At 50.9% G+C, this 18,270-nt stretch overlaps 1 protein-coding gene across 1 annotated transcript in view; it reads left to right on the forward strand.

Moving 5' to 3' along the window:
* Positions 1 to 1,706: 1,706 nt before the first annotated feature.
* Positions 1,707 to 18,270, forward strand: part of ZNF664 (zinc finger protein 664) — a 24,537-nt gene continuing 7,973 nt past the window's right edge. Inside the window, exon 1 of the mRNA XM_008064325.1 lies at positions 1,707 to 1,813. The gene's annotated coding sequence lies outside the window, so the exon portion shown is untranslated. The remainder of the gene's footprint in view (positions 1,814 to 18,270) is intronic.

The following is an 18,270-nucleotide window of genomic DNA, read 5'->3' on the forward strand; positions in this document are numbered from 1 at the left end:
GGGGGTATCTCATGGCGTCTCTGGTCTGCGTCTCTCTCTTTTTGCTGCCGTTTGGCATTCTTCCCTCCTCTGCATGTCTTTTTTCTGCCTTTTGTCTTCTACCTGTAGATTCTGCTGCCTCATGGCTTTGGTTGGCCATGATCTCTCATGACCTCTGCAGTTTCTGCACGTTATAACCTCTCGGCTTCATCTCTCATAGCTGATCACCTCATTCAGTCTTGCTTAGACCCCTGAGAGAGAGGGAATCTCATTTTGTTATTGAGTTTATTGCTGTTCCAGGCTACGTCACAGGTCACAGTTAAGCTCTTGAGTCTGCAACTGGTCTCATAAGAAGTCATGTGGCCATGATGGCCTGGCCATCCTTAAAGCTGAAGGCATTCCCATCGTGGGATTTGCAGGCTAGCAGGCACCGTGTGCCTGGCATGTATAGTCTAGTAAGGGAGGGCAACCTGGCCCAGGATCAAAACCATCTGAAATTCCTTCCCATGATTTCCCGCTCTTTGAAGTGTGTCCTACTCGTAGCCTCCATTCTGAGTCAACCCTTTATTCCCACAGGGAAACTGAAGTCTCTAGAGAGAGCGAGAGCATTTTCACTTTTCCATCTTCTTCCTATTTGATTCAGTCTCCGATGGTGCAGAACCACTCAGCATAGTTTGTAGGACTCACTTCTTGTGTGAGCGATTTCTTCTGAAAATGATATCAGCAACTCAGACAGCTGTTAGAAAGCTGGATCATTCTAACCTCGTACCTTTCACGTTTTCCTGTCCCCTAAAATTCTAAGGAGCTACATAGACATACCTTAATTTAGCACTGTCCCTAGATTCACAGCATTTGGAAAAACATGTGAATGTCCCATCAAATGCAAATATGGCAGCAGTTTAATAGCGAAGTCCCTTAATACATCATCATACCTCCCAAGGGGAAGCTAAGTTCCCTAAACTTAAAGATAGATCTTGGGGCAACCCCTTGGGGTTCCCTCCGACTGTGGGAGGTTTTCTGTCCTCTCAATAAATCCTGCTTTCTCACTTAAAAAAAATAAAGATAGATCTTGGAATCTGTGCCTGAGCAATTACAGAATATAGCAGAGGCAGGAGGTAGCAGATGGAATACATAACATGGTGATGATAGCTAATCTTTGTTGTGCCCTTAGAATTTTCCAGGCATTGTTTTAAGTACTTCTCTTGGATTAGTTGATTTAATCCTTAAATTGTGTTATAAAATGACCTTATAAAGCCAGGGACTTCTGTCATCTTCACTGATTTCATTCTTAGCCTCTGAGGTGAAGGGTACATGGCAAGATGGCCTGGCTGCAGCTGGTGTTCCTTCAGCACTCCCCGTGATGAGAAAATCAGTGACAAAGCACTGCTGAGTCTTGACTCCCTGGTATTCTAGCCAATCTGAGTTAGATACCCAATACCTGAAACTTTGTGTGGATGAAGTTCCTACTGGGAGGCTGATTATGACATTAGGAGTCCTATGTCTTGGAGGGAAGTTGTGCAGACTGCCTGAATTTTCCTTCCATGGTTTCTCGGGTTCTCTACCTTTTGGCCCTCCATGCCTTGAATCCGTGTATTTGTATAAATCCCAGATGTAAGTGAATCTGTCCTGTCTCATGAGCCAAGCCCCCACATTTACAACAACTAGTTTCAGAACACTTTATGGTCCTGGATTCTCCGTAACATAACCTACATTTCTCTCTGCGTTTCTCCCAGCCAGCAGGATCCCAAGACTTTTGTCGCCCTTCAGCTGCTGTGGGCCCTGCCTTGGCCTCTTCTTCTGGAATGTCTTGGGAATTTTGACTCCTGTCACTGTGGTAAGTTTCCCCTTGTTCTAGATGGGACAGTCACCCTTGAGTAGTTGACAGTGAAGCTACCTCTGGTGGTTTTTCTAGTGTGTGCCCTTGGGGTTCCGTGAGGAGGACACACCTCTGCCTCATGCCCTTCGGTAACCACGTGCCTTTCCACTTTGAAGAGGGCGGAAGCACTTGTGTCCCAGCTCCTTTTGTTCCATAGGAGCTTTGTGCACTTCTTTTCATGTCAACTGTGGCTATTCACACTTGGCTCTGCCCGGCCTGTTTCCTCTGCCCCCTTGGAGGCCCTACATGGGTCTAAATCTAGAACCATCCTTTGTTTTTCTTTTCCACTCTCTTGTCTTCAGTGAGATAGTAGAACTTTTTTTAAAAATTGAGTTTGTCACTTTTTAAGTTTCTAGTGATTTTTTTTCCCCAAAACCTGAACAACAGCCATTTCCTTAAATGTGAGTTCCTGGAAATCTTCTTACCTGGGGATTATGGTTTTATATCAATCTGTGCAAAATTGATTCTGAGTGCCATTGTGTGCCTAGCACAAATATTTTTTTCCTTTGTTTTCTTTTGAGCCTTTGGATTTGTGATCATTTTAAAAATTATTTTCCCCCCCTTCTTTGGCTCAAGTCAGGAAGACAATGTATAGCTTGTATAGGATAGGTATTTGTTCATCTTTATTTGGCCGTTGCTAAAATCCAGAATACTCAGTTAAATAGGCAGTCTGGATCCCTGTTATTCACAGACATTATGAAATTGAACGTTATTTCCTTGCATAGTTGGGAAATGAGAGAAAGGAAATCCTTGTCTCCATTACTGTTGTCTTTTGGGGACGCGTGCAGCTTCCCACCTTTCTCCCCTGTCGGAGGTTGGTTTCTCAGGTTCTGGGCTCCCCCTTGCCTGACTTTACTCCTCCCACAGCAAGGGAGTTGGCTAGGTGAGGCAAAGGGCACTTCAGTGGCCTCTGTCCTAGCAGGTCTAGTTGCTGTGCCAAGTTGGAAGGCCCAGCCTCCATGGATGTATGGTGTCTCTCTTCTTTCCTGGCTTGTGTGACCAGCATGGTGAGGTTAGGCCCTACTACCCGAGCAGCTCTCCTTTTTTTTTTTTCCTGCATGCTGGATTGGTTTCCGGGAGACTGCCCTATTTGGAAGCTGTAGGCAAGTGAGTCTTGGCATAATGGCAAGTGGTCTCTCTGTCATTCTGGCTCCGTCGTCTCCTGTGCTGACTTGGGTACCCTCTGCTGGCCTTCTTTGTTATGGGTGGTAAGACCAGAGATTCAGGGCTATTGTATGAATTCCTGTTCATGCCAGTATGTACTTTGATCTCAGCTCAGAGTTGCCACTCGGTAGGCAAGAGTTCTCCACATGCTGTAGCCTTGCTTGTGGATGCTGAATTGGGAGTTGGCTTCACAGGCGCCACTGATGGTAAGGTGTTCATGCGTTTTGCATTTCTCGGTCAGTCCTTGTGCACGTTTCCATCTAGGGTGCCTAGCAGTTAGGGGTGCTTGCTGATATCAGTGGCCAGATTGACTGTCAGCCACTAACAGCATACATCTTCAGAATAACCCTGGATCAGCCACCAATGCTGATCCTGCGAGGTCACAGCCTAAATGGTGGCAGTCTGCATCATTGATGGTAACCATTCCCTGACCATTTCTGAGAGTGGGACAGCAGTGAACTCGTATCCATCCATGGGAACCTTAGTTCTGATTACCAATTCCTGGCAGGTCATGAATTGTTGTCATCTCTGTTGGCGCTTTGGCTCTAAGAAGTCAGCTACTCCTGCACTCTGTGTGTCCTGAGTGAGCCTGCTCCACAGATCTGCTTCCCCTGCTGACTTCAGTTTGCCAAACAATATGAATTAAGAATTGTGACCCAGGTATAAAGATAGCCAGAATCCGAGTCCCTAGATGAGTCAAATTCTTAAAGACAGGAAAGTAGAATGGTGGTTACCAGAGGCTGGGGAAGAGGAGGAGGGGAGTTGTTGAAGGGGGACAGAGTTTTGGTTTTACAGGACGGGAAAGCTCTGGAGATCTGTTTTATAATGTGTGCATACTTAACATGATTGAGCAACATGTAGCTTAAAAATAGCTAAGTTGGTCAGTTTTATATTCCATGATTTTACACGTAACTTGGCGCTTTATATAGCCAGAATCCCAAATCCCTGACATTTTGACGTGCCAACTACCATGGCTGCTTCTGCTGGCAGTGCCACTGAGGACAGTCCTGCTAATCACCCCCTTCCCACTTCTGTCCACTCTCCAGGGCCCAGTCTCTGTCTTTTTTCTTCCTTCAGTTGGCTAGACTAGACCCATGGGACCTTCAGGCATTTTTTTCGCCTTGTCTGATGGTGACTTGAGATTTGCAGTTTCGGCTTTACTTCTCCTGGGCCTGAACAGGAATTTTGTACCTTTTGCTCTTGCTGCTTCAACAGTGGAAAGAAGCGACAGTTTTCATAAGCAAGAGCCGTTCTCACTGTGCCTTCGAGCTAAGCTGACCGATGCCTCTTGTGCTTCCTCTCCCGCTCCTACCCCCACCTGACTCCTGCTTGACCTCAGAGCGGGAGGAATCCCCAGCCCGGCTGTGAAAGACTTGTCCTTGGAGGAAGACAGATCCTAGGGAAGCCAAGAGTAGGGCTTGGAGAGGTGGAGGATGCAGGAGAGAGTGACTGTCCTTGTGTCTGTTGTGCTTCTCATGCTCTGGTTCTCTCTCTGGTTATCCTCATTGCCTGCTGAGGACACTGCATTTTTTTTCTGACACCCATCCGTGTCTGTCCTTTCTGAGGAGGAGTGCATACTGCAGCATTTCCTTCCTCTACTGAGTGTTGAGAGAACATCTGCGTGACCCACAGCGTGACCAGCCATCTCGCTTTCCTCGCTGAGTAAACTGAGGCTGATGAGGATAAATGACTTGTCATACAGCTATTTAGTGTCCAATCAAGAATGTGAACTTAGGCCTTTTGACTGCAAGTCCAGTGTTCTATCCATCAGGTTATTGTGATTCTTAATGCTTGTGCATGTTATGCACTTACTTGGTAGATAAGATAAATATAAGCCTTGTGTGCAGGATTCATGTAGGGGCCGTTACTGAGGCAAGTCATTCTGTGCCATCTCTCAGGCGTTTCTGGATGTGGGACTGAAGAGTGGGAGAAAAGTCGTGGAGTGCAAACCATGAGGAGATCCCACAGAGTCAGATCTTAAATGTGCAGTCCTGTGAGTGGAGGGTCGAGAGGGAGGATGAGCTGGTGGACTCGTAGGGAGGCAGGGTTTGGCTGAACAGAGGAGGAACCGTGATTACAGGGAGATTAGATCATCAGGTCTTTGGAAGCCTCTGCCTGTGAAATGGCATTCTTGGCAAATGAATGAATGTGTCATACACGAATTAAAATAAAGGAAATAAGGAAACTAGTATTTATTTCGTCTCGGCTATGCTGTGGGCACCTTGATAGGCACTTTCACATTTATTATCGCCTTTAATTACCCCAGCAGAGTGTTGTGGATGCTATTATCTATACGTTTGCAGATCAGTCTGAGATCAGCCCCCATCATAGCAGGTGGCAGAGGAGAGGCCGACACCCTGTGATGTCGTCCCATGGGTCATTTTGTACCAGGGCTTGACTAGAGGAAAGCCGCAGAATGGAGTCCTAACAGCACAGACGCTCACCCCTCTCAGATTTCCTTGTCATACTGGGAAGAAAACTGGGCTTCAGTCCCTTGACAATTTTTGTTGCCCCTCTCTGAACCTAACTTCATAATCTTTGGAGTGATTTCTAGTTAAAGGAAAATCAGACACGGCTTCTTTTGTCTTTTCTCTTTTTCTCCATTCAGAGTCATTAGACCAAGTCATGCGAAGAGCCGTTTTCTCCGGGACAAAATGAAAGCATCTCTCTTTCTTCTAGCTTGTTAAAACCCAGAGCACAAATTGTTAGCCATGAACTTTGTCTGGAAAGAAATCAGAGGACCTAGAATTTTTGGGGTGGAGGGCATGAGGAGCTGTGGGCAGTGCTGGGGGCAGGGGAGAAGGAGGGAAGGAGCACCTGGCCCCAAGTAAAAAGGGTAGTCCATGGCTGGGGACGGGTGGGGAGAGGGGCTGAAAGGCCATTGTCAGAGCTCTTCTTCTAGTGCTCGGGAGTTGTGCTGGATCACAGCATTTTCTAGCCTGGTGGCAGAATGCACATGGGAAGACATCAGATGCGACGCCAAATCCCCCCTTGTCGGGAAGGAGCAGATCTTTTAAAAGTTTGTCCTTGTTCCAGAAAGGAGAGGAGTAGGCCCTGACTGGCATCTGAGTTTGCTGCTCAGAGCAGGAACTTTCTTTGACCACTCTACAATGCAAGTGATGGTGAACAGTGTGTGCAGGAGGTGCCACCTGCCATTTGGACACCAGGGAAGGGAGCATTTTGGACACCAGTTAGGGCTTGTTTCTAAGATGCTGTGTGAATGGCGGCCCGTGGCCGAAGACTGATGTTGTATTTGAGGAGCCCCACTTCGAAGCCATTCCAGCTAGTAGAGGTGTGTGGTGTTTCCGGGACGACAGTGGGATGTGCAGGTACCTGAACTGACAGGCTTCGGTGGGCGGGAACCCAGACCCTGACTCGGGCTGGATGTTCTCATGTAGAGGATTTGACCACTGGGATTTCCACTCTCAGTCCCTGAAGTTAGCCTGGGACAGTGAAGTCCGAGTTCGTCTCTGTGCAGAGATGCCCAGCTGGGTGAAGGGGCCCCGCAGGTGAGCCTTCTGAGGGGCAGTCAGCCAGAGGAGATGGCGTGTTGGGGGGTGGGTGGCCACAGGCCTTGGTGGCCACTTGACAGGGTTTGAGGAAGCCAGGTGGACCCGCCTTGAGACTGACTGAGAGCCCACTGCCAAGAGGAGAGCTCTGGGCCCTCAGAAGGCAGGGCTTCCCTGTTATTGTCGAGGTGGCCCAGGGCCACGCAGGGTAACTGTCATGAGGAAAGCTAGCCATGACATCTGGGAAAGTTGGGGAAATAGGAAGGGCCTGCTTGGGACACAAGCCTACCCCGGGCAGCCAGAATGAGGGACTTCCAGCCTGCCGGTGTGTTCAATTCCAGGCCTGAGGGGATGACAGAAGCAAAACAGAATGGGTTTGGCCTTGCACGCTTCCTGAACTGTCTGCATTATTCTAAGACAGATGGCTAGCAAAGGCTTAGTGGACCGACCTGAGTATCTTGACTATCTGAGTCTTGCTGTTCCCTGTGTGTGTTTCAGATTGGACCCACGGGCTCAGGCGATCCACTCACCTCAGCCTCCCAAAGGTGCGGGATTACAGGCTGAGCCACTGAGCCTGGCACAAACGACATTTTCACATTGAGTTTGAGACACTGATCAGGCACTTGGCAGAACCCACACTTAGCCTCTGAGTCAGTGCTTCACACCTGGGGATCCTGCTAGCTGCAGTTGCTGACCGGGGGTCTGGGCTGGGGCCTGAGGCTCTACATTTCGTACAAGCTCCAGGCGCATCTCTGAAACGGTCTGTGACTGGCTTTTTGAAATCAGGTTTTCTGAGCCAGTTGTTTTCTCCACATGCTCTTAACACACGTTGTGAATGTTAATCCCAGTCACTCAAGCTTCGGAGAGGAAAAGCTGAGATGGGTAGAGTTTGGCAGGGGTGCTTGAGCCCTCTGTCAGGGCTGCCTGGGGGTCAGCAGCAGCGAGGGCCTGTGGCGAATTGAAAGGAAAAGGAACTCAGCGTGGAAGGGAAAGCGGGAGAACCCGCAGCCCCGTAGGGTCTTAGATGTAGGAACAGATGGACGACCTGGGCGCCAGCCCTGGAACGTACGCGTGAACTGAATGTCACCTTTGATGCTCTCTCTCTCCCACCTCGGGGTACTTGGAGAGAACGACCAGCTGGCTGAGCTTAGGGCTGTTTCTTGCCCCCTGACTACACAGGTACTGTAGTGAGAGAGAAGATCTGGGGGCCTTGGATCTTGGCCCTTTCGGGGGTGATGGAAGAGCACCCTGATTTCCTGGCCCATGACTGCTGCTAGAGAGGGAGCAGTCATCCCTAAACAGGAAGCAGAAGTGCAGTCAGGAGAGGGAGTGAAGTTGGGAAAGCCTCCTACCAGCTACCAGTGTTCATTCCCTGTGCTTACCAGGCAGATGCACTGAAGAAAGGAAAACAGTATTTATGGAGGCTAGGCACCATGATAAATGCTTGCATGTTGTCTTATTTCATTTCCCAAGCAGCCTTATGTGATATAGGTATTCTTTCTCTTTTCCATTTGAGGAAATTAAGTCTTAGGGTTAAGCAACTTGCTTGAAGTTAGTAAATAGGAGAGCTGGAACTTGAATTCCAAAGTGTTTCTGGTGTAGTGTCATGTGTTGGCAGAAACTGCTGCTGCTTAGGGTAAAAGGTGGCTTCAAGTGGGCTGAGCTGTGAGGAATGGTGAATGTTGGGGACAGCATGTGTGGACACGGAGCTGGGGGATGCTTAAAAGAGTCAAGATTTGGGAGAAAGAATGCTCTCCAAAACAATTTAAATTTAACTGTGTCTCTCGAGAGCGTGGGAGCCCGGGGAAGGGCTTTACTCCTCTTAGCTCCACCAAATAACAGCTTTGCCTGTGATAGGAAAGGATATTTTCATAGGATGAACATTATGGTGTGAAATCCAAGGGAAGCAGGCAGGCATGGGGCAGAGTGTTCCTTCTGGAAATGAGACAGAGTTGAGTTCGAGGAGCTTTATAATTGACGGCTAGCCTCTGCTGTGGCCAATTAGGTTGCAGGGCTCTGTCCTCAGTGCCCAGCCAGCTAGGGAATGAAGCTCATTCCTGCATCACCAGGACAAAGCCTGCTGTGTGTGACGGACGGAAGTCGGCTGGGTGCCCCACGGTATATGTACTGTATATAAAAGCCCCATTCACTCTGCTTGGTCTCATTGTGAAGCCCCTGCTCACCCCCTGCCCCATGCTGCCAGCCACAGAAGTGTAGATGTGTGGGTGACATCGCTGGTGTGGGAGGGGAAGCCTCTAGATACTGTTGATGGATTTTTATTTCCTTTGGAAATGGAAGCAAAGAATGAAACCATTGGACAGAAAAGGAGAAAGGAAGATTTTTCCATGAACTGTAATCTTCTGAGTAAAAGTATGTAAATGAACTGTGCAGCTTGTTTCTTCGCTAGTGAGTAATGGTGACCATCTCCAGGTTTTTACAGAGCAGAAAGGGCTTAGGTGAAGTGTGAACTAAGCATGATCCATTCAGCATCATAAAAAAATAGACAGTGCCTGTTGTCTACCAAGAGCCCAGATGAGAAAGTCCTGGTGAAGGGAAGGCGTTGCTGGGAGCCAGCCATAGCCTTTCTGCAGTTGTCTCAAGCTGCCCTAACAAAGGACCACAGACTGGAGGCCTAGAACAGCAGACACTTGTTCCCTCAGGGTTCTGGAGATGAAGATGTCCTCAGGGCTATGCTCCCTTTAAAGGCTCTGGGGAGAGCCTGTCTCTGCCTCTTCTAGCTTCTGGTGTGGCCAGCAGTCCTGGTCGGTCCTTGGCTTGTAGACTCATCACTCCAGTCTGCCGCCGTCTCCACCGGCCTTCTTCCCCGGGTCTGTGTGTGCACCAGAGCCCTCCCCCCTTCTGTGTAAGGATGCAAGGACGCCAGGCACTGGATTGAGGACCCACTTTAATCTGGTGTGACCTCAGCCAGAGATTCTGTGTCGATGTGAGTTTTGAGGAGAGACTATTTAAGCCAGCATTCTTCCGTCCTTTCTCCCCAGAGCTCCAGCTAACCCAAACCCAGTGCTGACAAATGAGTGTCAGCACTTAGTACTGCAGTTAGAGCATGGGAACTTGGCTGAGTTATTGCTTAGGCCACACTGGAAGGAAGGCTCAGAGGAGCATGGGTATCTGAAGGAGAAAAACCTGTGTTGAGTGAAGGGAGGCCTGTTAAGTGAAACCTTACTCTGTTTTGGGAAACTGCATTGGATAGGGAGTACTGAAGCCAAAGAAAGGCCCAGAAAAGGCTGTGAGGCTTGCAGGAGGGTCCCGAGGGCAGACGCCCCTCCCGGCAGGACAATTGTATAGCAGCCCGCTCCAGAACTCATTCCTGTGAGCCATGTTGACCCCTCGTGTATTCATGGACCCGTCCTTTTCTGCTCTCTGGCACCTGTGGCAGTTACCACAGGCTTCCAGCCCTTGATTGCTTTCCTGTTTTTCTTAGGATAGAGTCCTGAGCGTATAGGGCTTCATAAGAAGAGCCGTAAGACGTTACCGGTCTTTATAGGAAGACCACTACCTCCCAAGTGTCTCGTGATTGTAATGGTTGTATTTTCTCAAAAATAAGTCCTCTGCCAAGCCCCGAGCTCTCCAGGTAGAGCGTGTGTGTGACCAACAGCCGTGGCTGCTGTGACTCCGCCTCCACTTCCTGGGGCTCCATGTCCGATAACTTCTCCATGCTGAGGTTAGGATGCCCTGGTTCGTCAGCCTCTACAGCCGTCCCACTCATGGTCCTTCTCTGCTGGAAACCACGGCTTGCAGCCTGTTCATTGTCAGGTCCTCAGACCTGCTGCCTAGCAGGGTACTCAGTAAATGTGGACCCTGTGCCTATGTGCATGCAGCTCAGAGCATGTGTCTCGGAGTGCGGCTTCAGGACTGGAGCCTCAGTAACACCTCTCTTGCAGGCCCGCCTCAGGGTGGGCTGGCTTCTCCGAGAGTCACATGTATCAAACCCTAATCAGCACGTGTTAGAGGGACTGGGGATATGGGATTCTTTCTATAAAACCCTTCCTACTTAAAAGAGACCTAGAAGTTGATTGTGTCATCACCTGTGCTAAGGCACTTAGATCATCTTTCTTGGAGAGTCTTATCCAGCTCCATGACACATGAATAGCCTGCCCCGTGTGTCTGGGGAAGGCCAATCACGTGGCCATTTCGACTCATTGCAGTTGGTGGTGGTGGTTCCTTTGGGAGGGAATGGCCGCAGAGGCGTATCTCCTTCCCTGTTCTTTCCCAGAACGTGTGCCCTTATCCCTTTGAATTGTATACTGCATGTTCTGATAGATCTGCTTCTGGACAGGAAGTTTTAGTCTGATCTCTGTTGAAGTGGTATACTGTAGTATTACTGTAGACAGGGTTATATATGGTTAGTGCCTCCTAGGAAGACCTGCATACAGAGTGCTACAGGAAGATTGCTCAGACTTCATAGGATTCTTAGTCGGGACAGGTGTCTCAGAAATAAGAAAAGAGGTCATCTTTCACTTGACTTTCAAGACAAAATAATTGTGTGGTTACCTAAAAGCGATGAGTTTTCTGAGCCAGCAGCCCAAGTTTCAGATGATGTACTCAGGATAAAACAAGAAAAGCCCAGTCCAGACACCCAGGGAGGAATGGTGTTGGGATGCATCTTACGTAGGACCATGGGCTTTTCTTCCATCTGTGAAGGCTGGAGGGCGGGATGACTGGAGTCGTGTACATGTGAGTGTTGGTAGTTGGTAGGAAGTGGGGGGAGCTCTCTGACGGGCTCCGTGGTCTCTATGAGGCATCCGGTGTGGAGAGCAGAGCCGAGCCAGGTTGCACCAGAGCTGCAGGTCAGGTGCAACCTGGACACGGGGAACGGTGCAGTGGCTGTGCAGCAAGCTGGGGAGAGGGGACATGAGCATTCCCGAGATTTGAGCGACTCAGCTGTGCAGTCACCGTGAAAACTGTGGCAGCTTTATGACCTCTGTCTGGATAGTGAAGGCAGAGATCTGGATTGGGCTGGGTGGTGATCGCTTCCAGGTGGAAGGCCCCTTTGTCCCTTGATTATTCCCACTTGATAAAACTCAGACCTGTCTGCCTTTCCCACATAGCACCTGAGTAACTGAGCCTGGGCCCCATCCTGCCTGCCCACCCGTCCCCCCTTGTGTTGCTGGCCGTTCTGCATCTCAGGTCACGCCACTCTGTGCTCTTAGACTGGGAAGTAGGGGGAGCGCTCTGATGGGCTCTGCCATCTCTGTGAGGCATCCGGTATGGAGAGCAGAGCAGAGCCGAGCCAGCTGCAGGTCAGGTGCAAGCTGGACACGGGGAAGGGTGCAGTAACTGCAGCAAGCTGGGGAGAGGGGACACTGTGCTCTCAGACTGCCAGGCCCACCCTGCCCGCTCCTCCTCAGCAGGCGAGCCTGCCTCCTGCTTCCCAGAGGCCACTGACCCCGCCAGTGTCCACCCTTACACATATGCCCTCCCGCCGTGGCCTGGTCAAGAGCAACACCTTTCCCCCTCTTCAAGGCCCTGTCTCTCATCTAGCTTTGGATCTTGTCTCTGTCTGCCTTTTTCGTTGACTTCTTTATCCCCCCATGGTTTCATCTTTTCCTCTCAGTGGAATTGTCCCATGTTTTAACTTTCCTTAATGTCTCTTGAAGCATAACATACAGAACCCCAAGTCTAGGGCTGGGGTTTTCACAGCTGTGAGGTGAGTGCACCTGTGTGCCCCCATGCGCAGATTGATGCCACTTGACTGGATCCCCAAAAGCCATCATACTTCTTCCCAGTCATTGGCCCCTCTGTCCACTCAACTTCGTACCAGCATCAACTTGATTCTGCCTGCTTTTGAACTTCATGTAAACACAATCATCCAGGATGTGCTCTTGTGCTTGGCTTCTTTCCAACTCAGTCACTAATGGTGGACTTTCGTAGCTAAATCCTAGGACCCTCTTCCCTTCCTACCCGGCACTTCCTTCCCAGGCTGTCTCATTCCTCCACTTGGCTTCCATAGCATCTAAATGTCAGTGGCTCCCTAATTGGCATCTGATCAAATCCAGACATCTTGTCTCAGTGCCAGTTCCTTTTATCTCGCTACTGTCCTTGACATCTGCCTTTGGATATCACGAGCATGTCTTCAAACCTTGACCCTTTTGAATGCTCCATCTCGGTCCAGTTATTCAAATAAAAAGCCTAGAAGTCATCCTTGATGTTTCCTTTCCTCTCACTCACTTTATTCAGTCCAGTACCAGAGTCTGCTTGTCCCTTAATCTCCACCGTTACTGAAGTCCAGGTTACCGCCATTCCTCACCCAGAGACGTGGGTGATCCTGGCGTGTTCCCTGGTGCTCTTGCTTTCTACCCTCCTGCTAATTTGAGTTCTGTAGCTACAGTTTTCTGTTTAAAATGAAAATCTGGGCCGTGGTGGCTCAAGCCTGTAATCCCAGCACTTTTGGAGGCCAAGACGAGAGGATTACCTGAGCCCACGGGTTTGAGACCAACCTGGGCAACATGCTGAGATGTCGTCTCTACAGTAAATTAAAAAATTAGCCAGGCGTGGTAGCACACGCCTGTAGTTCTGGCTACTTGGGAGACTGAGGCGGAAGGATAGCCGAAGTGTAGGAGGTCGATGCTGGGTAGTCGTGAGCATGCTACTGCACTCCAGCCTTGGTGACGGAGTGAGACTTCAAGTCAAAAAAAAAAAAGAAAGAAAATCTGGTATTTCCAGACTTTAAAACACAAAAACCAACCACTTGGGAGACTTTCCACTACTCTTAGGATCAAGATCACTATCCTCAGCTGCACCCTCCTTGCCTACACTGAGCTCCTTGTGCCCCCCCGGTCCCCAGCCATGCTGATCCTGCCCTCACCACAGTCCATGTGCTCTTGTTCCCCACAGTCACTTGTTTTCCCCTCAGCCTTCAGAGTTCTTTAGATCTGCTCTTGGCTGTCACTCTTCGAGGCAGTCACCCGTGACTGGGGTAGCCTTGCTTCCAGCCGGCCTGAGGATTTCGGAGCAGCATGCAGGGCCGCTTTGGAGCACTTCACAGAGTTTTAGTTTGATGTTTCTTTGTGGACATCTTTAAGGATTATCTGTTTCCCTCCTAGACTGGATCGCACACGGGAAGGGACTCAGTGTATTTCTACTCTCTGCTGAGGGCACGGTGGTTGACGCAGGTTAGATGTTCCAGAAGCATTTGTTGTTTGAATGATCTGTGGAAGACAGATGCAAAAGCATTTCAGATGTCCACAAATTCATGGGTTCTCTCCAGTTTCTGCTGGCTCAGGAGGGCAGGGAAAGGAGGACAGTGAACGGGAAGCACATGCAGAAATAAGCAAAATTTTTTCAGGCAGTAAGTGGGAAAGTGCTGTAAAGAAATTACAGCAGGACAATGCAGGGAGAGTGGGTGAGGATGGAGAGGAGCTTCTGGTGATCAGCTGGAAGCTGCTCCCTGGGACAGCGGCGCCTGCTTTGAGACCTGGTGCTGGAGAGGGTGAGGCTGGGCAGGGGCATCACATGGAGGTGCCAGGGGACGTGAGCTCGGCAGGGGTGAATACTAGCAAGGACATGCGGGAGGTAAGACCGGGGCATGGGACCAGTTCCTCCAGCTTGTGAGCCTTGGAGGGTTAGCCAGGCGGTGACATGCTGTGAATGTTTCTGAAAGATGAGGGTGACTGCTGGGAGAGGCCAATTTGTGGTAGAGCAAGGCTCAAGGCCAAGAGCCCTCGGGAGGGTGTGGGAAGAGTCCAGGCAAGAGGTGGCTGTGACTGGGACACGTGGGGCTTGAGAGCCGCAAGGGCAGGGTGCTGGTGGTGTGGTGAGGAGAAGGAGTTTGAGGGCGAGGGGAACTGGGGATAACTCACCTGGGTGGACGCTGGTGCAGGTGACTGAGATGGGGGAATGAGGAGGGAGCAGCTAGGAATAGGCTGGTTTGGAAATGTGTACCATCCAGGACTGGAGATAAAGCTTGGAGCCAGCATCAAGAGGGTGCCGTAGGCCACGTGACTAGGTGGGATTGCTTAGAGGGTACAGACTCAGAAAAGGGCGTCCCAGGTTGGAGCACCCCAGCATTTAGAAGGTGAGCAGAAGAGGAATTGGCAGTGAAAGAAACAAGAAGTGGCTAATGGGGATGGGGGACAGCCAAGCCAAGGAAGAAATTACTCCCAGCCGTGTCCTGTGGTCTGATCCTGACGGCCTGGATATGAGCTGATTTCTGTGGAGTGTAGAGACAGAAGCCTGCCTAGAGGGCGGGAGAGAAGGGAGGAACAGAGTGCTTCTAGGAGGGCTCCGTCAAGGGCACGGGTGTTCTGACTGGGAGCTGGCATGCTGGCACGGGGCTGCAGGATCCCGAGAAGCTTGTTTGAAAATAGAAGACACTGGGGCATGTTCATGTGGGGTGGGACCTGTAGCTGAGAGGAGCTGAGGATGGCAGAGAGAGACAGTGATCACAGGGTGAGATTCTGAGAAGGGCGGGAAGTGCATGCATGGGCCTAAGAGCAAGGACTGGCCTTGCGGAGTGCAGGACGCCGCCTGTTGGCGTAGAAGGTCTCTGCGCACATAGCCACGGAGCTTTGCCGCCTAATTCTGTTTTCTCAGTACTGTCTTGGCAGGTTAGCGGCCATGCGTGAGGGAGGCAGAAAGAACAGAGGAGATGTGAAGAGAGGAGCAGCGTAAAGTAGCGACTTAAGCCATTGGGAGAGTTTCAGAAGAGGGGTGGGGCCTCTTCTGGACCCATTTGAGGTCTGTGAGCATGAGCTCCATAGACCCTGGCGTTGTTCAGCTGCCGGGGAGCCTGCACGGAGGGGCAGAGAGCTGTGTGGGTGCTCCTGAGAGTGGGGCGGGGTGAGGGAGCTCACAGTGAACGCAGAGGGACGTTTTCGCGGACTGAGTGGCGCGGGTGGGACGACAGGGAGTGGGTGCAGTTGGCCTGAAGGAGAGGGGGTGCCTGGTGGTCCAAGAACGAAAGAACAGGTTGCTCAGCACAGATTTCAGAGGGTGCGCAGTGCCTGGGGTGCCAGAGCTGGAGTATGGCCTTACGAGTGGTGACGGAGAGAAGAGTGGACCTGGGTGGAGGGAGGGGCCGCAGAGCCTGAGCTGGAAGGGAAGCCAGGCAGCCAAGACAGACAGGGTCACACGGGCAGCACAAAGAAGACTGACAGGAGGTGGGGGTCCTATGGGAGAAGGAAGAGACTCCCACAAGCCTCACAGAGTCAGAAAGCTGGGAGGTGGGATGCTGTGGGCAAAGGCTGGAGCATCAGTCGAGATGGACAGATGCGGCCAGCCTTGGAGGTGAAGGTCGCTGTCCCATGTGCTGGCACAGATGCGTGTGTGCGGGTTGGTGCGGGAGGCAGAGCTTACTCGGCTCTAATTGGGAGTGCTGCCATTCTCTTCTTCTGGCTTAAGGTCTTCATGCAGGGATCACGTAAGCAGAAGCTTACTGCTTTTCTTTCTTTTTATTATGGAAAATTTCAAATAGACTCAAAAGTAAAGAAAATAACAAAATGTACCCCTGTGAACCCATCACCATGGGGACGGAACTCTGCTTTAGACTTGTCAGCTTTTTGCTCTTCTTGTTTTGTCTACCCCCATTCTTGTTCACATGAGAAGCCAGCTTATTGGCTGAGTTGGCTTTTGTTGGATGCCCACAGGTCACATAGTGGGTGTTAGCAGTCTCACCAGGCAACATTTTAAAAAAGGAAATAAATATATACTCTGATTGTCTCTCCTTTAGTTTCCAAACCGCAGTTTGATTGATTGGTAGTTTACAAAACACGTGTGTGAGGGGGCAGGGTGTCTCCATTGTCCCCGTTGTGTAAACAGAAAGCAGATGCAGAACATTGTTGGGTCCAGCACTCCTCTGGAGTGCCAAACCCAGGCGAGAACATGTTTTTCAGTCCCTCTTGCCTGGCCCCCACGTCTTGGTTGAGCTTCGCACAGCATCTGCCTTCATCTCATGTCCTCCATCTTTCTAAAGGCATCACTGTCCTGTCTTGTACCAAGCCTCCCCCCTCCAGCCCTCACCTCCTTCTCCGCTGTTATCAGGTGCTAACTGGACATCGTCCTGCATCTCCCTGGCATTGGACATTCTCTGTAAGCGTGCCCTCTGCAAGCCTCTTTCCTCAATAGCCTGGCCAAGAGGTGTCGGTTCCTGGGCGTTGCCTTTTTGGGTCGGTGGTGACAGCCCCGTGTCTCTGTGCCTCTGTAGTTTCGGTGTGGAAGTCGTAGCCTCACGTGGAATGGCACCCCGAGGTACTCGGCCTCCTGCTCAGCAGCTGCTACTGAACATGCATGGGCGTGTTCTGCTGGCACGGCTGCCTGGCTGGTAATTCCTTTAGAGTGTGACTGGATTCCTCTCCTGCCCAATCAAGATGATTAGTCTTTCTTTCAGACCCAGCCTGTATTGAATATAATCCAGCTCAGAGTCTATTTTCTGGAGCCTCGGTTGCAGTTTGCCGGACTACGCCTCCGTGAAAGTAGTTGGCGTTTCTCTGACACTGTCAGCATCCCTGCCTGCTGGCTGCTGTCTCTCCATGTGCTGCCATCAGGCTCCTCCCCTGACCAGCCTTCTGGAGACTGCTGCTTCTGCTTTGCATTACTGGATTGCAGCCATAGGGTCATTTTAACAAGAAATCCATGAGAAATGAGAGGGCCCACATTTTCCTTTTCCCAAGCAAGAGTGTATTTTGGGGTCAGCTGCATTAAAGGGAGCCTCGTAGAAAGGACACACGCAGTGTGTGCAGGTCCCTCCCCTGCAGTGTCCTGGGTGTCTGCCAGTGCAGAGGGCCCATCTCTTCAAGTTGTGCTGCAGACTCAGTTGAAGCTGGCGGAGGATCTGGGTCCTCACTGTGCACCTTCTTCTTGACCTTTGCCTCCTGGAGGTGTGACCAGTGGGCTCCTCCCCCACAGGCAGATCTGCCTGGAGGAAAAATCAAGGCCCCGCAGCAGACTCCCACAGCCTCAGGCCCGCAATTCAGTGGTTGTGTTTCCCCTGATCACAGGGAGGTTTGACTCTCCTCTGGAATTAGAAGCATTTGACTAGCAGGCCTTGAGGAAGACAGGCTTCGTTCTCCCAGCCCGCTGGTCCTGTGCCCCGTCTGCAGACTACCCTTCCCAGTGCTGGGGCCCAGGGCAGTTCTCTCAGGACGTGGTTGCCTTGGAGTTAAGACTCAGCTTTGTCTTCTGTTAGCTGGCCCCTCAGTTTCAGCTGGTCTCGGCACTCGGTGCTGAGCCAGGTTCTGTGGCACCACCAGCCACAAGGAGAGCAGGAGGGCTCTTTGTCGTGGGAGGTGGGGCTTGAGGTAGATGGTCTACACTGTGAGCTTCTGTTGTTTCCATTCTCAACCCAGCTCTGCCTCTCCTGTGTGAGAAGTTCTCAGGTGTCACGTGCACACACTGCCGGGTGCCCCTGAGCTCACGGTGCAGAGTCTCAGCGCTACTCTTGGCTGTGTCGCGCTCCCCGTGGGTCAGCAAGGCGATCTTGCGGTCGTTCTTGATGTCCTCCCCAAAGCCCCTATGGGACGTTGACTGTGAGATGGGGTGAGTCCTGAGGGGGACATCTTGGGAACACCGTGCATCTGGGCTCTGTAAAGTGCTGCGGCTTGTGTCCCCCCTGGACTCACAGCCTCCCTCCGCAGGGTGGAGGCAGCCGGGCAGGTGCGTGGTGGGTGAATCTGCAGTGGCAAGTGAGCCTTTTTGTGTTTGCCTTTCTGTCTCTGGTTGGTCATGTGGAAAATTTGCTGGAGTTTCTTTGGCTTTTTGTTTTTCCTGCAGAAGGTAGCTTGCCCC

This window comes from Carlito syrichta, unplaced genomic scaffold (assembly GCF_000164805.1).
Source record: "Carlito syrichta isolate Samal-C Ts95f unplaced genomic scaffold, Tarsius_syrichta-2.0.1 Scaffold307293, whole genome shotgun sequence".
NCBI lineage: Eukaryota > Metazoa > Chordata > Mammalia > Primates > Tarsiidae > Carlito > Carlito syrichta.